Below are 14,985 nucleotides of genomic sequence, written 5' to 3'. Positions count from 1 at the left end.
ATGTAAAGGCAATTTTCAACACAGTATAGCTATCCCAGATCAGTTAGTAGAAATACAATTAATTCATTATTTGTTTCAGTGGCCATCCTGTTTTTCAGCTCGGACTTGTTGTTTCGCCCTAGTTCAGTGGGAATTTGTTTTTGTACTGATTAGAGTATAAACTGGAACAAACCTTAATAAACACTATAGCTGGGTGTACAAGAGGACTCTGGTTGAGCGGGCCTCGCTTTGATGCAGACCAGAGATGATAATACTGAATCCTGATTTATAATTCAAGATTATTGAGTCCAATAAGTATCTCAGAGCCCAAAAGCTTTGTTGATCTCATCTGTGTCTAATTGCATGCTCCTACAGCCTCTGCCACAAGAAAGTGCTCCCTTCATTCATACCTCCTGGAGGTATTGCTATACAAGCTGTTTAATAATAACTTCTAGTTTGCAGTTTTTTGCTTTAATACATAGCAACAAACACAAAGTGAGTTTATCTCAGGCTGTTACTTCCAACTAATATGTTAGAATGCACTGTTGTGTTGGCCAGGCAGTGGATGTTCTCAGTAATGGTTTGTGTATTTTAAGTTATTTTTAGGTTTTAATCATATCGCATCCTTTGTTTTCCCTTTCATGCCCGAATGCTGAACCTTTGTATCTCATAAGATGAAATGTGATGCGCTGTCTCAGATCTGAAAGGCTGAGCCAGAGCTTTAGACCAGAGTCCGTGTGCGATGGAGAGTCAGAGCTGCGCAGCTCCGCCTTTCTAACCAGGCTGTGCGCGAATGGGGTTCAATGCTCAGGAACGGAAACAGCGGTGCACTGGTTTCGGCTGGGATAGAGTGGGGGTTCTTCATAGCAGCTCTTACAGTGCTATGTGTTGGATTTGTGACTAAAGCAGTGTTGGTAACACACCGATGTTTTAGCTATCGGTGAGCGGTGCTCGCAGAGCATCGAGGCCTTTTCTCCTTCTCACGCTGCCCCCACCAGCGAGCAGGCTGGGGGTGCACGAGAAGCTGGGAGGGGACACAGCCGGGACAGCCGATCCCAAGTGACCCAAGGGGTATCCCATACTGTAAGACGTCATGCTCGGCAATACATTTAGGGGGCAGAAAGAGGAAGGGGGAGATGTTTGCAGTTATGGAGTCTATCTTCCCATGTAGCTGTGATGCAAATGGCTAAACACCTGCCTGCTGATGGGAAACAGTGAACGAATTCCTTATTTCGCTTTGCCTACATGTGTAGCTTTTGCTTTGCCTGTTGAACTGTCTTTATCTCGACCCATGAGTTTCTTCCCTTTTGCCCTTCCCATTCCCTCCTCCATCCCACTGCAGGGGAGTGAGCGAGCAGCTGTGTGGGGCTTAGCTCCCTACCGGGGTTAAACCCCAACAAATGTCTAAAACATCAGCTATAGTTCCCAAACAGCTATCGACTTCCTTGGCTTGTTTTTTAAAAATGATTCAGACTCCCGGCATCCAGAGGTCTTTCAGAGTCTGCTAATTTCTCAGACGTTTTGATCTGCTTTTTCCTACCTTTGCTGTGCTTTACAATTTTCTCTTCTCATTTTGCTATTCAAAAGTAGATCTCACAGTGAAAAGGACAGGGTTGGTTTTTTTTTTTTTTTTTAACAGAAGGTTATCTGAGAAAGAAAGGTTCACAAATCAGATCTGCCATCTAGCCAGAAGAGGACTGCAAAGAATTAATTAATATATGGAAGGAGCATGCAGCAGAACATGATTTCACTTAGAGTGCACAGAACCAGCACATTTATGACAGAATTGCTTTGCAGCTGCCTCAGGGAACACGATATAAAAAATAATCTTATGCACGGAACGAGAAATAGTGGAAAGGACTGCACATTATTGAAAGTTAACTGCAAAGTCCTGACGAGTAATTTTGTCAAGTGTGTAGGAAAGCTGATGAAGTCAAATAGCTGTGAAGTCTCACTGCTGCTTCATGGCAGAGACACGATTGATTTGACTTCGTATAGAACTGCACGTGTCAATAGATCAAAAATTCATGTACGGTCTAGAAAATCATCAGCCTTTTGGACAGGCTTAATGGGCAATATGCTATATTGGTACGGATGCAAATTTAGCAGGTTTGAGAGGCTTGTGGCGTACAAGTGTAGATACAGATAGGTTCTTAGATAATTAAACATGTAAGTGCCACCTCTGATAGCTGAATTATAAGGTGGTATCTAGGTACAGTTCTATGAAACGCTGCGTAACACGGACATTTCAATGTATCTGTCATCTGGCAAAACTCCTCCAGAGTACACAGAAATACTACAGGAATTACTTATTTTCCTCTTTACTAATAACAAACTTATCCTTGTTTTCAGCTCAGTTTGGTGAAAATGTATCAACGACTTTTACAAATCACTGCGGGGGGGAGGGGGTGGGGAATGAGTAGAAAATAATCTCTTTCCAGTGTGAATATTTATTGTGGTATGAAAAGACGATTGATTCTCGCCACGATTAACTGCAAGAAATCCTAAGACAGCAAAAAAGCCAGTGATAAATTGGCACAGGGAATGGAACTGAATGAAAGGAATAGGTTTTCAATATAAGCATAATCTAAAGCATGGCCTCAAGTCACCAGATGGCTCAAGGGATTAGCAATGCTATATAGTCTTTTCACCTTCCTCCTCCCTTCCCTCCCCTTCAAGCAACAGGTTCAAATGTTCAAGTCACATAAGCATCCAGACAGACACAGCTTAAAGGGTCTTTATCTACACCAGGCAGCATGGTAAAAGCCGTTACTATCTACTGGCGTTATCTCTGTGAGAAGAATTATATGCTGGGGCTGTGTGAATATTTCTGTGTTGATGAAAAGCAAAACATTAATTCGGGTTAAACTGAAATCTTCCCTTTGAAAACTTCCAGTTTATCTTCAGGCCCTTTTAAAAGACATCATTAAGTTTATGTTCATTTTCTAAATTTGGAAAAGAAGCGCCATTCTGAAATGAAAGCAGTATGGTTTAAAAACTGTTACAAATCTCACATTTGTTTACTCCAATTAGGAGGAAAGGGTTAGATGTAAACCATAAATCTGTGAACGTGCAGAGGGGATGTGATTCTTAATTTTCAGTACACAGGGTGTTCTGTCAGAGATGTTTTGCTGAAGTTTGCTTCTGGTCGTGTTATTTTCTTAGGGGAACACATGCACATACCACAAAAGTATGATCATGACTGTTAGTAAGTGAAAATCCTTTAGGAAATATTAGTAGACTACATATTACTTAAGACAATGTTTTAAGTTGCCATATGAGCAAATGGGGGGTAAGTGGTGTTGAGGAGTTATCTTTTCCCCTATATTTGCAGTGCTTCCTTAGGAGATAAACAATGGACTTTAACATTTTTCTTGAGAGCTATAGGTTGTTTCAAAAGCACGAAAAGCGATAATCAAAACCATTGATCATATTCTACATTTAAATTAAAAAAAATACTCAAAGGGGAAAAATGGTAAGGTAAAAAGCCACTGAAGCCTGTGTATAAATGTAACTCATAATACGGTACCGTTTATTCTTGTGTGGCGCGTCTTTAATTCAAAAAAATATGCGTAGCTTGAGTTTTCAGCTGGTCATACGCTGCTAACTTTTAGCTACAGGCTTAAATTACGCTCTCTTTTCTTCAACAGAAGTAACATTTTAGCTTCTGTGCAAGATAAATGCAGAAGAAGAAAAAAAAGAGCTGGTTGAGTTTAATGACCTGATTTTATGCTACAGCTTTGATAAAACTCTACTTTTCTCCTTTTGCTCAGTTACCTGCCTTCCGATGCTTATTTTTGCAGGCAGCTGCAGCACAGTGCATGATTTATACTTCAGATGCTAAATTATCTATTTTCTTATATGTTCAGGCAAGCTCTTAATGTTCTATCAAAGTTTCTTTAGAAAACCTTGACCTTTCAAGGAAAGGTATTGGCCGCGCTGATGTCACTGGCAAAGCTTGAACAGAGGGGAGGTTACCCTCAAGGATGTTATTGCTGTAAATGCTCCTAGGGAACTCCTTCATTCAGATTAGAATCATCTTGCCTGTGATTTCACTCTGTATGTTTTTTTTTTTTTTGTCTGACCTAGGACGTGCTGTTATCCTCCTGAATGACGCATCTCAGATAACAGTCCTTATTCACCAGCTGTGCTGTGACGTTTGGGTACAAGGCAAGGACAAAGTTTGGGGTGTAGATCTGTCTTGTGACTGCATTAAGTCACAAACGAACACGGCTCGGTTTATGGCTTGGTGCCATTCATTGCCCTCTTTCCTTACTTCCAATGACGTAGGCGCTGTGGCTGCAGAATATGGAGCAGACAAATGTTAGAGACGGGCACAGTCTGGCAAATCTCTACAACCCCAGGGCCCTTTGGCAGTCCCTCCTTACTTAACCACAGTGCGCCTTCTCTAGAGTCAAGGAGCTGCTTTTCTTGTCCTATACAGGAACACAAAGAACAAGAAAGGGCATTTCTCTGTTCTTTGCCTGTTTATATTTAGGCCACCCGATTTATATTTATATTAAACAAAACCAGAGAAGAGAATGCTCAACTTAAACAACAGTCCCTGGTTCTGCCAGGACCTTTCAATAAATTATTGCTTTGTGCACAAAGAAATCATTAGATTAAACATTATAGAATCATAGAAGGGTTTAGGTTGGAAGGGACCTTAAAGATCATCTAGTTCCAACCCCCCTGCCGTGGGCAGGGACACCTCCCACTAGACCAGGTTGCTGTCTTCATGGAAGAGAAGTTCAAAACAATGTGACAGCCCTCACTGAGCAAGTTCAATACTGAAGGAGCAAATTTTTGCTCCGACCCTTTTACTTATAGGGTCTTACCATAATCACGATAACTAACGAACCTAGAAGAACAACATCAGGAAAACAAATAACATAGTGTTAGCTGATCTTGAATACAGTTTGGCGTTTGGAAGCAAGGAGATACAGAATGAACTGCACGTTCAACAAGGTCTGCACAGCAAATCACCAAGCACTACATAAGTTCACAGTAATTCACCTGAGAATGGGTTCACATCTCGGTAGTCTCCTCCTCAGTCTCTTTTTCAGGTTTTTCACATTCCGTCTCTATCTTATTTTCTGTCATTTAATACTTCATAAGTAGCAGACCGTCTAGCTTCTTCTTTAACAACTTCTCTTTGTAACCTCCCTTGGAACTTGCAGGATTTTTTCCATATTATATGTACAATGCATTTGTGATGCCATCATGTCAGCTACAACATGAATTTCTGCGCACTTGCAGACGTAGCAGTTTTACGGTACAATTACTGTGATGGCTTTGGCAGACGTACGAGCCTACATTTCTTATTCAGGCAAAACCTCTGTAAGCTCATTGAATGCAGTTAATCAATGGAGACGAATCATGCTGACATTGAATTCAAAAAGTTTGCTTGATGTTTATATACTGCTACATAAAACTGGATCGGGAAGTGGTATGCTAAGAGTTGTCAGCTGTAGGCTTGGGGGGGCATCTTCTCAAAGAGCATCTTCTGCTTTCCCTGGTTACTGTGGGCTTCATCTGACCCTCTGAAGGATGTGTACCACTTGACTATCAGTTGAAGTTTTGATTCAAATAAAAGCATGGGGTTGGTCTTCAGCTATTTTAAAATTCTTCAAACGTGTTGGTTTCTGTGAAGTACCTGCTGGGCAAAGTTGATGCTCGGTCTGAAAGTTGCAGAACTGGTATCTCACCAGAGCAAAATTTATTGTAGTCACAGTATTTCTATATGAAGCGTTTAGTCAAGTGCAGAGTGTAAAGCTAGGGACTCTAAGCATAGTTGTACGTAAGGCAAAAATGTTTTCGGGTAAAATATACTTTCTAGTCCTTCTCCGAGTGCTGCCAGCATTGTTGCAAAAATATCTGAGCTGTAAAATTATTTTTACAGGAAAAGCTCTTTAAAAACATATGTAGCTGAAAGACCAAGCGCAAAATTTAGCCCCCCAAGTTCAGTGTCAATAACCTATGTGCCAGACTTATTTTGAAACCAGGTAGTTTGGGACAATTTTACAGTTGTTCTCGGATTACAATAAAATCCAAACCAGACTGTAGAAACGTGCAACCGTTATTGTTAGTCTGCCTTTCAGCTCTGGTCTCATAAAATAAATTTGAAACCGCAGACTTGCAGCAGCAAAGCTTTCAGAGCCGCTCGCCATTCAGGACCCCGCGAGACAGAATGGAGGTGGGAGGACCACCCTTTTCAGAGGTGGGCGCAGGCCGTGTAAACAGATGTGGCTGGGCTGAAAGGGGGGGACCCTGAATGGCGGCATTGTTCCTCGCCTTCCCGGCCTCCCTCCGCCCTCCCAGCGGGGACCCGCCGCAAGTCGCGCTCAAGGATGAGAGCTTAAAGTCTGCCCGTTGCGATTTAGGAAGCCCCGACGGCACCCCGGTTTTCTTAAGTCTATCAAATATCTCCGATGCTACTTTGCCTCCCCAGAGCCGTTTCAGAGGCGTTCCTGAGCAGCCTTTACAACAGGGTTGGTTTTGTTGATTTTTTTTTTTTTTTTTTTTTCCCCCCCAATGTATGGCAGAATTCATGTTAAGAAGACACCGTCAAAGTAATTTCCAGTGGAACTTTTACATTTCTAAATTAATTGTAGTTTATTTTTGAAGCTAACTTCTCTTCAGTTGCCTGTGATGATGAACCTGTTCGTGATGAACCTATAAATAGTAGCTTTAATATATACCTAAATACATAACGCTGTTCCAAATCTTTACGTTAAGCGCATTCTAGGAGGGAAGACTTGTGAGATACTACAAACGTTATTTTATACGAATTATATATGCCGTGCATTCAGTAAAATCTTCTAAACCGATTGTAGGGGCGTGATTCAACAGTGTTGATACAATTTCATCTCGCAGCTTCCGTGCCACCGCTGAGTTACTATGCACGTGTTCGTGGATTTATTTCATAGGGGACTGTTATTGTTGAATGCTTGTAAAGGTCGCGTATACCAGCATTTGGAAGCTTGCCCAGGTTCCTTTAAATAACCCCAGGGACACAGAGTTTTGTAATTTCTGAGGCCTTTCTGGGGGACCGACAGCAATAGTAATGCAGCTCTAGTTTAACTAGCGCTCAATTTTACGGGAATAAAGCAGCACCGTTATTCCCGTTTAAGTTCAGTACCGCAGTTATTCATAAAATACGCGCTGTTGCCTTCCGCTGCATGAGAGTGGTGGTTTTTCCTCTCCCCGAGCAGTGAAAAAAGTTTGCCGTAAATGTATTTCAGATGTGTATATTCTACCATTTTGTAAACTTTGTGTATAAAGGTCGTGAATGTATTTTGTAGACATTTCTGTGGACCGCAGCATGCCGCGCATCGCCGAGAGAGAAACAGAGGAAGCAAACCAGAAGGGCGAGGGCGAAGGAATGCACGCTTTGTAAGTGCCAGTTCGCATTTCTCTCCTATTCAAAAATTAAATGTAGTTCTTCTGTAACAGCTCAAGGTGCACACGTGGTAATAGGTCTAGTGAATTTTCCAACCTTGAAGTCCTTTCTTTGTCTCAACAGCGGCCTGAGAAAGTTGAGAAAGCAAAGTAAACCCTCTAAAGAGTGTTTCAGGGTCACCCTGCAAGTGTTCAGTTGGCAGTTCTGCTGCAAATCTGCTGCCATAGGCAGTGCACGGGAGTGCGCACCATCCCCTTTTGGGGGGGGGATAGGACTTGCTCATTTATTCTTAGGCACGCTATTAAAGCCTGGCTTATTTATTTATTTTTTCTTTTAGCAGTATGATTCCATCTCAAAAACAGTGATAGGGAGTAAATAAGGCGGCCTGATTTAATTTCGTGTTCTGCCACACACTCTGACTTTGTGTCTCATGTCATTAATAGATCTAATAGGATTTTGGCGTGAAACCAAAGAAGGGGAGGGAGGAGGGGATGAGCTGCAGAGAGAGCTGCTGCCTTTCTCAACTCGAAAGCGGTGTCAGGCCTATCAGCCTTCTCTTTAGTCCTCCCTGACAGAGCTGGAGGCATTTCTCTATACATGAATGTGTCTCATGCATTCATGAGGCTTTTTGACACCACAGCCTCTTTTGTTACGAGCTGGATCACGGCTCTGCCCTTCTCTCAGCTGCCATATGGTGCAGTGGAAAGAGGCTTTCAAAGAGCGAGCGGGACGGAGGGACCGAGGCAGGGAGAAGAAAGAAATCGAACTGCGGCAGATGAAATTGATTTATTTTCAGAGCAAAAGGGGCAAGTGACTACGACTGGTGGAGAGAAGTGTGTGTGGGGGGGGTGGGGGGTGGGAGGAGGATGCCTTGGAATAGAAAACCGTCTCCAGAGCAGGCGAGCAGGCTGTTCGGATGACAGCCGTGCTGTGCTTGTTCTCCAGGCACAGCGCTTGAAAATAAGCATACGCATTTTTGTTGTCTTAGTAATGCTATCTGAGAAAGACGTATAGCCCCAGCGCCTCGGCACCAGACCTCAGCAGCTTCATTTCGGCTTGCGATTTTACGTTTTTCGGAGAACAAAATCTCTCTGCCCTGCCATGTGTGCGTAACTGTCAAGCATTAGTCTGACAATGTTAGAAGTTTCCAAAAAATATCTGTCTCCAGCATGACATCTGGAGAAGGACTGTTTAAAGGAAAACATCAGATGATACATTCCTTTCTCTGTTCAATGAGTGCAAATCCACTAAAATCAATTGAGTTTGTGTAGACTTAGAGGTCATTACCTTGTTTTACCAAGGTGACCTACTCTATTAAAAAATAATACTAAAACCAAGTCAAAATTACTTCTTGTTGTTTTTCATGCCTTATGCTTCATTCAGCTTCAGAAGGAAGCCTGTTTCACATCTGCCTGCAGTCACTTCGACTGCCAGATTTGGTGGCAAAATATTTCAACTTGAAAAAAAAGTAAAAATTATACAGATTATTTAAATTTTGTGACAAATTGAACTATAAAGTTAATGTCAACATGGATCAGAAAAATATGTATAAGGACAAGCTTCTCAAATCCATTTAGGAATCTGATAAAATTGATTGAAATTGCAAGTCTTATTCCCAGGAAAAGAATTAAATCTGTGTAACTATTTTCATACCTCTGTGGGGCTTAACTAAAGCATACAGAGTGCCTGGGAAGGGAATCAACAATATTCCTTAGAAATCTTGAAATGTTTTGGTTTAAATTCATTTGGTGGTGTTTTGCATCCCCTGGATTGCTTCAAGAGACTTCTGGGAATTGTAGTTCAAGGGACATGTGAGAGGACTGGGGAGATCAAAGCTACAGACAGTTTCCACAGGAAGAGAGGATGCACGGACAGAAGAGGCAATAAGAGGCATATGGCACGAGGTTGAAAAATCCTGATTGGCGTGGTAGGTAGGGAATCGGTATTCACTGTTTCTCAGTGAAAGGACTGGGAGGGATCCAATACCAACTTAAAATAAAAGTTTTGAAATGGACCAAGGAAGTCCCTTCTTCACACCATGCGTAATTAAATTGAAGCTCTCATGGCTGCAGAAAGTTCTGCAGGCCGAAAGTATAGATGGATTTAAACAGATTGGAATATTCATTTGAAGAAGCATAAAGTTGATATTAGAGCGCTCTGGATGCAATCTGTAGCTCAGGAAGTCCTAGAAATGGCACACTTTTGGGAGCTGAGGCAATATGTCAGAAGAAGCAATTAATTTCTAATTTTCTTGTATCTTCTTACCTCTTTTACTGACCACTGTAAAAATACAAATGTATACTAAGAGAACATTATTTCTGCCCCGGTACAATTATTCTTTTGTTCTTATAAAATATTTATCACTTCCAGTAAGCTGGGCTCTCTCCTTACTCCATTTATCCCGTTAGGTACCATTCTTATATTTACTTCTGTAGTTCGTTTTGAGGTTTAACTGGAGGGAAGATATTGAAGCATTTGGGAGATATACCGGACAAGGAAAGCTAGCTCGAAGGGGAATATTCCAATCCACTTCCCATGAGACACTGTGGGAAGCTCAAGTGGCTACTGAAAGAAGTTGAAATGACTCAAAACAAAACGCTGCTTTATCTGAAAAATCAACAGCTTGGCTTGGATTTGACCCAAGGTGTGTTTTATAACAGACAAATTAGTTTTGAATCAAAAAAATTACAAACATTTTTACAGAAAAAACGTCTAGAGAGGTTGGATTTTCCATTTCCCCAAACGTGTCACTTAGGTTAGTTTACTGATCGTTGCAAATGGCTTTCTATCATTGCACGCCGCTTTCTCTAGGAGCACAAAACAGTAACCAGGGTTACTAAGCATCTAAAGACGATTCTCACCCCTCGCTTCTGAAACGGCATTCCATATGTTTGGCTTGTTTCAACCTGGAGGTGGATCTTCCCTGTCAAGGTTTAGGACCATATGGTAGAACTGACAAAGGAGGAAAGCGGTCGAAGGAAGAATAAGAGGCAGAGCCCTTGGAAAACCCAGAAGCAGCAGAGAGGGCGCTAGAGCAAAGCCGGACGACTGTGAGGGATAAGGGCTTCTGCTGTCAATCCTCACTCAATAAAGAGCTGTTCTCCCCACAGATACATTTCTGGGCCCTCAGCTTAATGCTATCGCTCCGGGAGCTGATGTGACCACCCTGTGGTTTCCATTTCTCCCAGAAGAGAATCAAGTCCCGTTCAGGCATACGCAGCACATGTTGCGTATAGTCTATTTGCAATGTCGTTTCCTGTTTTGAGGGATGAACAGAAAGAAAGAGGACTTGCTGAAGTGTTGGTGGTTGGTGTTGGTAGGATCTTGCCGTGCTAGCAGTGCCTAGTGAAAGCTGTCCACCCAGCTGTCCGCCCTCTCCTCCATCCTCTCTCTGCCTACGAGCATCCTCAGCCTGCAGCAGGACAGGAAAGCATTGTCGCCTTTAAAATGTCCCACACTGCAGAGCAGAGCTGTTGGGACGGATCCCGTAGGTCCGCTGAAAGCCCGTAAGACTTGGTGTAGTGGAACAGGATTGTCCTTTCACCCTATTCACCGCTGAGAGGAGATGGAGAAGTGCCAGCCTGAATTCCTTTGGCTTGGGTTCAGCAATGCCTTTGAGTAAGAGTCAGCAAAGCTTGTTTTAAGTTAATGATTGTGCTACATGCAGTCCTCATGGAGAACATGTGCAAGGGATCATGTTCCCCTTTTATGCATACGTCGGCCCTTGAGAAAAGTAGAATGAGATGAATAAAACCACTTCATCAAGATTATTTCTGAGAATTTTCCACTGAGTCATCCAAGTTTCGTATCTTTCAGAATTTAAATGATCTATATAGTCGTGTTTTGCCTTCTGCAAATAAATGCATATGCAAATGAATGAAGGAAAGGAAAATAATATTTTTCTGAGTTGGTGGTGGTCACAAAAGCACTATTGTGTTACTTGTTTGTTGTTGCATTTTTTCTCTTTATTTGTCCACGCTAGGAATAATACGTATTGTCAAGTGAAAAGACGCTGCAATTACTAATCGCCTTAAAAAATGCTGCTGCTTTTTGAAAAAGGAAAAGCAGCGTTTGGGCTAAATTGTGACCCCGCGTTATAAATCAGTGTTAGTCACAAGCATATTTATTCAGTATTCGCCTTCTCTAGCTATTTTTACAGTAGGAAGAGAAAGACAAATTTACACAAAAGGAACAGATAGGTAAGTAATATTTTTCTTTTTTTTTTCTTATCTTTTATTATTATTGTTGTTGTTGTTGCTACCGTTATTGTTTACGCTTAAGAAAGGAAGCAGTGCTCTGCTGGGCCAGACCAGTGGCCCATTTATCTCAAGACTGTTTCCTAGAAGGGCCATAGGGAAGGGAGGACACATACTTCCAGCCGTCCAGTCCCTTTGGCTCCTTGACGTCCAGAATTGTGGTATTACTTGCTTTAGGACTAGGCAGGAATGTACCCCCTTGTAATCCCTTTCGTGACCTGTTGACCATGAGTATGTCCAATCCTTAACCTGCTGGTACCTCTAGACAGGAAATTGGAAATATATATGAATAAACAGCTAATGTGAAAGAGTGCATTCTTATCATGTTTAAATCAATGCTTTACAGTGTAAAGGAGATTACTTAGGAAAACACACCATTTAAACACTTTTAAGATGTTTTATAGAATCACAGAATTTGACCAAATAGCTCTTGATTTACACATAAGATCTAAACTGACTGTAGCATAATTTGTGATATTCAGGTAGACAGGTTTACAATTTATTTTAAAATATAGTAGCTATAGCTATGAATTTAAGCTTCTCAAGAATGTCAAGTATGACTAAAAAAATCTTAAAACTAAGCGTTCATAAGTTTAATTGAAGATAATCAAAGTACTTAGCACCTCGCTGTATTCTAAGTAAACTTTTTATGCAGTATGGTCTGGTTAACAACTCTGACTCACAAGTGAAATGTTTTTAACAAGGTCAAGCAAATTATTTAATAATCTGGTTTTCATAAGGACTCAGTCTCAGTATACATCAGAAGCATGACAAAAAAATCGCAATTCCTTTTGACAGATGTCTTTGTTTCTCAAAATTACTCTCCCAATATTCTATTTGGGCTACCTGGTAAAAATTCCTTAGTCTCAAAGGCATAGAAGGAACTAGATACTCAGTGCTTCAAAGGTAAGTAAAACATGTTAACTCAAAAAAAAACCCCAACATTTCAGCAGCCCCCACAATATTTCCAGTATAGTCCACCTGTGACTCCCTATTACAAACTTGTGGTAATTGTACTGCATGTGAGTAGTTTTGCCCTTTTTTTCAGGAAGGGTGCTAAAGCATCAAAGATAGCCTTTTTTTTTGGGGTGCTGCAGCTACAGAGATTCCCCGAGGCCACGGGATCTGAACTAATGTTTATCACTGCATAAGGGTATGACGTCCATCGCAATTTTCATTGAATATAGTGTTTTGGAAAATCATTCGACAGGACATTAGACCAGAACCGCTCTACTCAGGCATCTCAGTTCATAATTCTGGGTAGCACAGAAGTGCCAAGACGCATTGGTTTTCAGTTGCTGTTATTCATATATGTTCTTGACAATGAAGGCATTATTATATCAGATTCATTCAAGTATCATAATTAGGTGCCTCATCACTTTACAAGAATTATGTCCTATCGATAACTGTAATGACAGTCAGATTTCAAATGGGATATCTGTAGAAAGGTACGCATATTTGACGTTTAAACATAATTTGACATGTTTACAGCCTGTGGTAATTATTGTTATGCATTTTTTTCAGGGGAAATAACTGACAGCACTCATTGTACCTTGACTCGTCTGCAGCTCCCAGGTAGGTCCTCGCAATACTTAGACAACTGGAACTGTTCTTGAGTCTTGCCTAGCATAAGGGGGGTTTTTTGGAGGAAGGTTTTATTGACGATACTCCCAGGAAACTGCTACTCAAAAAGGACTAGGCAACTACTAGTTTGTCAGAGAAACCTCTGAAAGCTATGACTAGCAGTACTGAAAACTCACACGTAGAAACACATACATGGGAAAGTTGCAAACCGGTTTTGTATTGCATGGAAGATTTTACGGAGCACTTAATGTAGCACCTATTACTACATGTTCTCTTCTTCATTTTAGCAGCATTAAATCAGCAGAACTGCAGCAAATTGCTCAGATACTGTCTAACTAAACTAATACAGTACATTCCTGGGAGACCAATATGCCAGAACTTGACACTAGCTAATCATATGGTTTTCAGGCAAACATCCTTTCAAAATTTCCAATAGCAAGATGCAATCAGCCTACAGGTACAGCAAAAAAATGCTTGAACTAGCACCATTAAGAAATTATTGCTTGTAAAGGCCGAGTTAGAACTCTGCTTTCTGATTAAAACAAATTGTTTTAATTTTAAATATAATTAATCTGTGTTAGTAATGGAAATAGATCAATAGAATACAAGCTGAGTACTTAAAAGAATCTTAGGGATTCTTTCTGCCTATGTGGGAAATAAAACATTCTTATGTAAAAGTTGTTATTCCTGAGTTAGGGCATTACCGGAACTGAGTAATATAGGTTATACTTGGTATAGAAATCAGTAGAAATCATGGTGCTCAAAAATGGATTGACATTCAGGGAATAAGTCATTCTTAAAAATAAATTATCCTTCTTTTTAAGACACTGTAGAACTGACGTTGAGATGGGACAGTTCTGGACAATCACTTTAAATCAAACATATTTCATACCATATGAAGAAAGTGGAATGATGTAGGCCCTGCATCTCTTTTGCACACAAATTCCTGTGAATCAAAGCTTTGACTGATGCTCTTTGTGGAGATTAGCCTTCAACAATCCAAGTAAGTTCAAAAACCGGATACATTGTTTGATATCCTTTTTCATTTTGTTCTTGTGTTTATATGTTCTCTCTACCTGAAATTGCAAAGACTATCTTTTTCTATTACTACATTTGTTATATATGCTATATTCTTCAGGGGTTTAAATACTAGAAGCCAGAAATAGGAAGACAAAAGCAGCATGCTAAGGATGCTAAGAATTTCTGTTTTCACTTGTAGCATCAAAACCTTTTCAAGCAATTCAATAGTGGCGAGCCCACAACATATGGATTATGAAATACATGTCATATACGTGCATATACTATTTCTACAGCGGGCAACTTTATAATGTGTATGTGCAATCAATGTCTTAGAAGTTGTATCTGACATCAAAATGTCAGCCAAGTCACAATGGTCAACATTGGCCCAGGTTGTTGTTAGGTTACCAAATCCTGATTAGAAATGGATATGCAGCAAGTTAGAAAGCTCTGAAGACTTACTGATTTTTACTGATTTCAGTATGATACAAGCATTCATAAATATTTACATTTCCAGAGATAACGGCACTCTAGGAAGAGCTGTGTACTTTGTACCTTGCAAAGGAAGGAAATCGGGAGCTGTGTTCCCAGCCAGTTTCTTTCACTGGAAACTCCTGGGTTCTCAGCACCTTTGCTGAAAAGCAACCTCTTACTTAACTTTACTTACTTAAGCTACAAAATTTTGCTATGTACAAACTTCCATAACCATTTCAGTGTTGCAGTTAATTAAAAAAAAAAAAAAAGAAG

The 14,985-nt window shown here is 40.7% G+C and overlaps 1 long non-coding RNA gene across 1 annotated transcript; it reads left to right on the top strand.

Moving 5' to 3' along the window:
- Positions 1 to 7,321: 7,321 nt before the first annotated feature.
- Positions 7,322 to 14,159, top strand: LOC309671751. Its single transcript, XR_014269192.1, has 3 exons — positions 7,322 to 7,374; positions 13,162 to 13,212; positions 14,046 to 14,159. It is a non-coding gene; the product is annotated as an uncharacterized lncRNA (long non-coding RNA).
- The last annotated feature ends 826 nt before the right edge of the window (positions 14,160 to 14,985 follow it).

The sequence above is a fragment of the Vanellus vanellus genome (genome assembly GCF_965231255.1).
Source record: "Vanellus vanellus genome assembly, chromosome: 4".
NCBI classification, from domain to species: domain Eukaryota; kingdom Metazoa; phylum Chordata; class Aves; order Charadriiformes; family Charadriidae; genus Vanellus; species Vanellus vanellus.
Note: the sequence above shows the minus strand (reverse complement) of the source record. Positions and strands in the feature narration are given on the sequence as shown.